The following is a 10,000-nucleotide window of genomic DNA, read 5'->3' as shown; positions in this document are numbered from 1 at the left end:
GATGGAGGTGTTTCTGTACTCTCTGTCCTTCGTGATGGCAGGTCGATTCGTGTTGCCAGAAGCCTATTTTCTTTCTTATTTTTCCATATACTGTTTTGTCAATTGTTTCCCTTAGTGTTAATTTGATAAATCTATAACTCGGGGAGATCTCGATTTTGCTTTTCTCTATTGGCGAATATTTTTGTGTCCTTATTGTTGTATTTTATGTTATATATATATATATATGTGTATGCATATGTATACATACATACATATATATATATATATATATATATATATATATATAGATATATATATAGATATACACATATCTATTTATTTACCTATATATTATCAGATTAATGTATCTGTCGTCACTTTCTATAAGTGATGGCGAATGCACTAGACAAGACACAATACTTAACACAAGAATTAAAGGTAGGCGATCATGAAACATGTATCACGTTAAAATATCAACATATTATATCTCAAAATATATAACATAAAATACAACAATAAGGACACAAAATATTCGCAATAGAGAAAGCAAACGAGATCTGAGTTATAGATATCAATAACACTAAGGGAAACAATTGACAAAACAGTATATGAAAAATAAGAAAATTAGGCTCTGGACACGACTCGACCTGCATCACGAAGGGCAGAGAGTACAGAAACCCTCCATCCTCGAGGGAGGAGGATGAGAATGACCTCCCAGAAGGAAGTCTATGCTGCTTCTATTTGAATCTAAGAAAATCCTGTCTGAGGACAATATAGATTTTAAGGGGAGATATCAATAAGGATATGCGAGGTCACTTCGTGGGGTTCGGTTGACCTCGCTCATTGGTTAGGGGCATGGCTCGACCTGATTGGCCGAAGGAGTAAAGTAGAGGCCCCGCCTTCCGAACAACTTCCGGCAGGCACTCATATTCTCTTAAGGTCGAAGTTTGCCCGTCACGATCAGGGTCTGTTCTGTAAGGGGGTTATTAAGAGACAGTCACTGAGGTCATATAACTGGAGGTAGTCAGGTCATTTGAGTTGCTCGCATGTAGCTAGCCATTGGACTTGATACGTTTATAATCAACTTATAAGTTATTCATAATTCCTTTTATATCTATTCTGCAACTGTTTATATACAATTAAGTGCCTGGATATATATAAACACACACTGTGTGTGTGTATACATACACATACACATACATATCTTCACGGTCTAAACGCGTATTTTAAAACGAGTATTTTAAACGCGCATGCCTAACACCCGCTCTGGCTCCGGCCTACCGCTGCGCGCACGATCAGCTGGTCTGCCGGCCATACGAAAAACGAACGTCACTCTCCTTGTGAATGCCGAATCCCACCGTCACGTAGGGAACAGGTGTGTAGTAGGAACAGCTGTTCGTGCATTAAATAAGCCTGTTGTATTGAGATGACAGACACTCTACATACCACGAAAAAATCTGTTTTTCGGAACTTATAAAGGAATGTTGACTTGTGTGTATGTATATGTATATGTATATGTATATATATATATATATATATATATATATATATATATATATATATATATATATATATGTGTGTGTGTGTGTGTGTGTGTGTGTGTCTACACACACACACACATATATATATGTTTCTGTTTGTTATGTTTTTATATGTGTATGTTTATTTATATACATATGCAAACACTCACACTCACACACACACTCACACTCACACACACTCTCACACAAACACACACACACACAGATATATATATATACACATATATACATATACACATACATACATAATCATAAACATAAACATACACATTGTGACGATAGTATTTCAGTTACATCCTATATTTGAAAAAGTATTACCGGACAGGGTTACTATTAAGAAACGGTTACTGAGGTCATATGTCATGGAGGTGAAATATGCTGACATCTTATTGTACCATTTGTGGTCATACGAGGCTGTCTACACTGGACAAGTAATTCTCAATTGAATGTTGCTCTTTTATTATATTTTATTTTTTGATTTCTCAGACTTGAATAATTTCAGACACACACACACACACAAACACACACACACACACACACACACATATATATATATATATATATATATACATATATATGTATGTATATATATGAATAGATAATTAATTTCACACACACACGCATATATATATGTATACATATATATATATGTATATATATACATATATATATATTTATATATATAAATTTATACATATATACATATATATACATATATATACATATATATATAATCATACACGCACACATACACATACAGACACACTCACACTCACACACACACACGTATATATATATATATATATATATATATATATATACATATATATATATATATAATATATATATATATATATGCGTGTGTGTATATACATATATGTATATATATACATATATATTTATGTATACATATATATATCTATATCTATATCTATCTATCTATATATATACATATATATATGTATATTTATATATACATATATATCTATATCTATCTATACACACACACACATACACACACACACACACACACACACACACACACACACACACACACATATATATATATATACATATATATATATATATATATATATATATATATATATATATATATATATATATATACACATATATACATACACACACACGCACATATATATGAGAGATAGAGATACCTATATACAGACAGGCAGCTATTGAGAGAGAAAGAGATATGATATAGGGCCGTTTTTTAAACCGTACCGGCCCGAAACAATACCTTACCATCCCGAATATGAAAATCGGGCTAGTTAAAAGAAATTTGTTTGGGCTCGCCCGAAAATATTATAGCTACCCTAACGAAAAAATGCAATCGGCTAACCCTCCCCAGAGCTGTCCCGAATCATAATTATTATAACAAAAAACAAAAAGGTTCTTCACTAATTAAATATTTCACTAATTTAATACTTTATCGGAGACTTTTGTTGACAGCAATGCATTTTGGAACACATCAACAACGTTCCGCAAATAATCAAAACCGGCATCTGTCTCCTGAGCTCTTATCTAGTACTTCGTCCGTCAAAAGTCAACTTTAACGCCGAGCAAACAACACCAATAACATTTTTAAGAAGGTAAGAAGCACATTAGACGTGGTTGACGTACATTACTAGGCATATTTAGGCCAGAGAGGTGAAGGTACTGTCAGCCTGTACAGTATCCGGTATCGCGGTTTTCTTGCTTCATCAGCTGTTATCACTCCCACTTTAAAATACTGTAGTTATTAGAAAAAGGGAAATCAGTCATTAAAATAGATTTCATAATGATATTGTCATCACCCTTTAATGTACTTAGTTTATGTAGAATCATTAAACACCTATACTTGATGTCACATTTAATGGAAAATCATAATTTACATTGTGCCAAGTAATAAATTGATATAAGATTTGTGTCGGTCTTTTTTTATTACCATTTGTAATAAAAGTTATGTGCAATGATTTATATTTGAAGTTCATGCTATCAATTAATTGTTCAGAATATGACCTTATGAATCAATTTTGTGGCCTCCATGCTTCATGTACTGGCAAATGCCAACAACCCCCCCCCCCCTGTATATTTGGGAATTGTGTACTATAAGGAAATGTAAATCCTCTTTATTATAGGTAATAATGGAAGGACTGCAGCAGCTTGGTAATGTGGACCAAGTTGAGGAAGTGGAGGAGGTCTGTCTGCCACGTTTAGTGGTGAGAAATAGAAGGATCCAATTGCCATGCAGTCAGAGGAGGAGTTCGTGAAACGTTATCAACTGCCAAAGCAATGCACCAGAAACCTGCTTCAGAAAATCAGCAGAAAATTACCCACAGCAAGAAATGGCAGAAGTAATTATTCTTCTTTCAAAATAATGCTGGTTATACAAAATATTATTGATATTACTATGATATGAAATATATATATACTAATGTATGGGTGTGTGGAATTTAAACTACGGTGCTGATATATATTTTCTTTTATTTTTAATAGGTTGCTGCTTGTGTTGTGTTGCATAATCTAGCCACAACTGAGAATATTGATACTAGAGCATGATGCAGTACACTGCGAAAATAATGATAATCCTTTAGGGTTTGCTGCCATAAACGATGTTGGTTTTAGGATGGCTTAGCAGTCAGAGAATTTCTGGATGAATCATTAATTTCCACTTTAGCCATATTTCTACTTATTTTATATTACCTGTATATTAAAAGAAATTGTTCATAGAAAATTGCAGTAATTATTATTGTTTAAAAGTGAAATAAGACCTTGTCAAAAACCTTGTCAATCAGTTTTTTTTCTGATTTTTTATTAGTAAAATGAGACAATTTTCTGTTTTGAAATATTTTATCTGTGGAACCATAGGAGATGTCAAGATATATATACATAACTACGAGCAGATTTTTTCTCTTTTTTTTAAATACGACTTGTCTATTTACTGATATTTAGTTATATACCTAACTGGGAAATGTCTAGATTTTTTAGTTTTTCCTTTTTGATGTATGAAGTCATGTTATTTAGTCAGTTGCATTGTTTATTAGTGGGATAAGAATTTTCTAGTAAAAATATTTGAATTATCTATGCAAAAAGAGGCCTTTGCATGTGTTTTTAATTACCTTTATCATAAGAATGAAATAAAAGAGCTATGTAGATTTTGTTGCTTTATTTCATACTTTTGCAGTATTTATGTTTTTCCAGATTTTGTGCCATGACGTTGCAAATATTGCTTTGCATCACCTAAAAATGAAATTATTTCATCTGCAACCCTTTAAAGTCACTTGCACCTCTTTCTGCAGATGCTCGAACTGTTTCACAAGACTTGGAGAATTCCTTTCTAATTTTATTCGTCTGTAAGAGTTGGGCATCATGGAGCTTTTTGTTGTTCAGCCTGATATCCCTGTAGCATTCCTCCCTCTCTGAGGCCTGGTTCCTCTTTTTGCCCTTCCTGAGTTGTTGAAGAGGGTGGCCGTTCAGCTGGGTTGGAGGGTGATGAAATGGCTGAAGGAGATGGTAGTTCACCACAGGCAGATGTTGGTGGAACTGGGTTCAGTGGTGGAGCTGTTGGCAGAGAGGGTTTTCCAGGAAGTAAAGGAGGTCCTAGAGGGCCTGGAGTTGCAGGAGGTATAGCAAAGTCCTGTTGAATGTAAATGAAACTCTGACACAAGAGAAAACATAATTCTAATATTGCAACTGCCCATCATTGATTCCTAATCTGACTTTTGTTTGCTTATGCCTCGTGTTTATTCATGAGTAATCTCTTAATATAATTCAAATAAATTATCCTTTATCAAAATATGTATGTTTAAAATAAAGATGCAGAAAGCGTTTAATATTACTTACGTTGCGTGCATGTACTCCCGTTCGCTTTAGCTGAGTTGCTGACCTGCCAGCGGAGTCTATATAGATGGCATTATAGCAGGCAGTTATGCTCTCCCTTGCTTGCTGCTTGCGACTGATGCGCCCAGGGTCGAGCATTTTTTAATCTATGCTATTGCTATGGTCAGCGATGAGAGAAATCAACATTTTCCTCTGATCTTCCGAGAGCGAACTAGTTTTATCCTTCCCGCTCGCCATGGTTGTTCGATCATTTGGCGCGCTTTCTGCGTACGCAGGGCTACCAACTGTTACAAATATTCGGGCCGCCCGAAAACATTTTGAGGCCGGCCCACCGAAACCATGATGTTTAAAAAAATGGTCCATAATCTCTGACACAGATTAATCAGGCGAGGAGGATAAACAGCCGGAGCCAGTCTCCAATCGTGTCAAACGGCCATTTTTTTACTTACTGTGGGTAATTTTCTGCTGATTTTCTGAAACAGGTTTCTGGTGCATTGCTTTGGCAGTTGATAACGCTTCATGAACTCCTCCTCTGACTGCATGACAACTGGATCCTTCTATCTCTGACCACTAAACGTGGCAGAAAGACCTCCTCCACTTCCTCAATTTGGTCCACATTACCAAGCTGCTGCATTCATTCCATAATTACCTGTAATAAAGAGGATTTACATTTCCTTATAGTACACAAATCCCAAATATAAAGGGGAGGTTTGTTGGCATTTGCCAGCACATGAAGCATGGAGGTCACAAAATTGCTTCATACGGTCATATTCTGAACAATTAATTGATAGCATGAACTTCAAATATAAATCATTGCACATAGCTTTTATTACGTCCAAAAAAAAAACATAAACATCTAATATATATAAGGAACACTGACTCAAATCCTAATTTATAAAATATAAATTATGATTTTCTATTAAATGTAACATCAAGTATAGGTGTTTAATGATTCTATATAAACTAAGTGCATTAAAGGATGATGACATCATGATGAAATCTATTTTATTGACTGATTTCCCTTTATCTAATGCTTATTTTAAAGTGGAGGTGATAACAGCTGATGAAGCAAGGAAACATCGCGATACTGGACATTGTACAGGCTGACAGTACTTCTTGATAAATTTGTATTGTATAAGCCAGGAGAATGCATCACATGTTTTATGTAATGTGTATTTAGAGGTGATTTTAAAATCATGCAGAATTCTGATTCACCATCTCATCTGGATTATCAAACAGGCCTTATCAAATCATGTAATAAAAGAAATAAAAAAATAGATAAAGCCGGTAAATTATTGTTTTTTGAATAAGTTTCTTTACCATTAGAATAAGAATATAAGGAAATATGATTAATACATATGATCTATGACACATACATATGTTTGAAAAAGTAGTTGATAATAAAGAGAATAAAAATCTAGTTCAACATACTTCTTCGATCCTAAGTGAGTAGACATTAACGATGATGGAGGACCGAAACAGCCGAGAACCAATTCTCACTTTTTACTTCATATAATTCTCTTTCCCTCTCCTTCATTCATATTCCCCCTTTCTTTCTCATTCATTCACTCTATTTTACCTAGTCTGTGGTTTTATTTATATATTTTTTTCATGAAAGGTTTCATCTAAAATTATACCTAAAATTTCGTGTAAACTTGATGAGTTAGATTATAAACACAAAGTGAAATTGTAATGTTCGCTGAGATTTTTTGCTTGAAAATATCATGTAGTGCGTGTTAATAGGATTCAAAGATAGATTATTGCAATACAGCCAATCGCTGGCTTTTGTGAATAGTGTCATCAACAAAAAAGGTAAATTTCAGTGTTGCACACATTATGTAAATCATTTATACAAGATAAAAACAGTAGAAAGCCATGGTGAACCCTTGGAGCACCCCGTGAGTGACACTTTGTTAACCACTATTGTTAACCAGAGTAATTAACCACTATACAGTATACCCTTTATTGTCTATTGCTTCAATGGATGATATAGCGGTTTCTAGAGAGCAATTTCTTTCTAAATCCAATTTGATCTCTGGTGATAATGTTGTATTGTTGAATATGACTCATCAAACTCTTTACACTAATCGTTCAATATTTTTGAGGTGCTTAGTATAGAAAATGGACGGTAATTAAGCATTCGTTATTTCCCTCCACCTTTATATTATAGAATTAATTTTGCTATCTTAAGCTGATTAAGCGGACAACTACCGCTATCTGATAGGTGTTAAGGTTTGAACGGAATTCTTATTTACCTTAATAATAACAGCACCCGTAATGTTAAAATCTTTGAGATAACCTTACCAACCTCACTGTGAGTGACAGAAGATACATCGCTGGGTGTCAGGTTTTCAGCTATTTTTTTTTTTTTCCAAAACTAGCAAAGTATGAGTTATTATTATTACTTATATCAGCAGGGAGGTAATGATGACAGCATTTACCAACAATTTATTTATGTACTATTCTTTAGTTTGATTACGTTTTAGAAGTTCATTGACGCTGTTCCATGTTTTCTTTGAATTGCCCACAGTAAGATCAAGTTTATCTTTATAGTAGACCTTTTTAGCTAATCTTAATTGGAAAGTTATATCGTTTCTTAAGTGTTGATATTGTGTTCCGTAGATTATAGTCGTTTTTTTAGATTTTTGTTATATAACTTATGTTTAGAATTGATCAGTTCCTTGAGATCTCTTGTTGGTTAAAGATTTTCCTTAAACGTGATGGTTCTGATAGGGTAACAAACTTCAGGAACAGTGGTAGTGATGGTACATAACTGATTGCAAGCAATATTTGCATCATTACTTAACTAAAGGTCACATACTGCTTATTGCATAGACAAGTTGACATTGTCGGATTTGTGTTTATAATCGCGATAGGTAATCGTAGTTGATGTAACTGTACTAGCTAATTATGTGAAAACAATAAAACATTTAGAAAAACAAACAAACATCAAATGATGAAAATATGAGCAAAACCCTTGATTTTAAGTATATGAACACGTTTTTGGGGGAGAACATGTGAAAACAGATAATAATTATTAGGATAATTCCGTTATTAGTAGTAGGATAATTACGTTATTGATATTGAAAAGACGGATACTTCTCATGAAAATGAAGATAATTGAGGAAACAATAATAATCGCAGTAAAAATAAAATGATGATGATTATTGTAATAACATCAAAAGATGCAAAGATGAGGAAGACGTTTGTTTTTAACTATGTTTGGACGGCTTTGGGAAGAACATGTGGAAAACATACAATAATTATCATTAGTGTATTTATGGTACTAATATGGAAAAAAAATCTACTCAAAATGAAGAAAATTATGCAAAAACATCTTAGAAAAATAAATGATGATGATTATCGTAATGACATTAAAAAATGCAAAGATGAGCAAAATGCTTGTTTTTTTTTACCTATATTTAGACGATTTTAGAAAGAACATGTGGGAAACATATAGAAATAATAATTAAGATAATTACATTATTGATGAAGATAATTATGCAAAAACAATAATTATTTCAGAAAAAAAGATCCTAATTTAAGAAGAAAAAAATACAGGATGGACAAAATTCTTGTTTATAGTTTTCTGGGGAGAAACAAATGTAAGTGTAAAATAAAGGATATAAATTATCAACATAAGCACGTAATTAATGGTGATATGAAGGATAATTCTAATCACAAAGAAGATAATTATACGAAAATAATAGTTATTTCATGCGAAACATGAAAAGATGAGAAAAACTCTTAAAAAGAAACATAATTATCATCAAAGTGAAGATAATTATGTAATACAATAATAATCTCAGAAAATTAAATTAAATATGATAATTATTCTAATAAGATCGGAAGACGCAATGTTTTAGCATATTTGAGAAGAACATGTGAAAAACATGATAATAATTACGTTATTGCTGGTGAAAAGTGACAATTCTCATGAAAATCAATATAATTGTGCGAAAACAAAAAATATCTTTGAAAAAAAAGATAAAAGGATTGTAATAACCAAATATAAAAAATGAAAATATGAGAAAAATGCTATGGACTATTTTGAGGACATTTGACAAAATACATTATATATTATTAGAATAATTACGCTATTTATAATGAAAAGAAGTGCAATTCTCATCAAAATGAAGAGAATTATTCGAAATCAACAAGAACTCTTAGAAAAAAAAAAAATTAGTGATAATAATTATTGTAATAAGGTCAAAAGAGGCAAAGATGAACAAAGCGCGTGTTTTTAGCAATATGTGGATGTTATCTTTTTGGAGAACATGTGAAAAATATAATACATTTATATACATATATATATATAATATATATATATGATATATATATAAATATATATATGTACACACACACATACACACACACACACACACACACACACACACACACCCACACACACACACACACATATATATATATATATATCTATATATACATATGTCCATCTATCTCTATATATATATATATATATATATATATACATATGTACATATATGAAGATGTATGAACAATAATAATAGAAAAAAAATATTATGTAATAGCAGCAAAAGATGCAAAGATAAGCAAAACGCCTATTTTTGCACTTTTCTGGGAAGAAAGTGTGGAAAACATAATAGTTATTATTA

The sequence above is a fragment of the Penaeus japonicus genome, unplaced genomic scaffold (genome assembly GCF_977035675.1).
Source record: "Penaeus japonicus unplaced genomic scaffold, GWHDUDI00000001_assembly GWHDUDI00000032, whole genome shotgun sequence".
NCBI classification, from domain to species: Eukaryota; Metazoa; Arthropoda; class Malacostraca; order Decapoda; family Penaeidae; genus Penaeus; species Penaeus japonicus.
Note: the sequence above shows the minus strand (reverse complement) of the source record.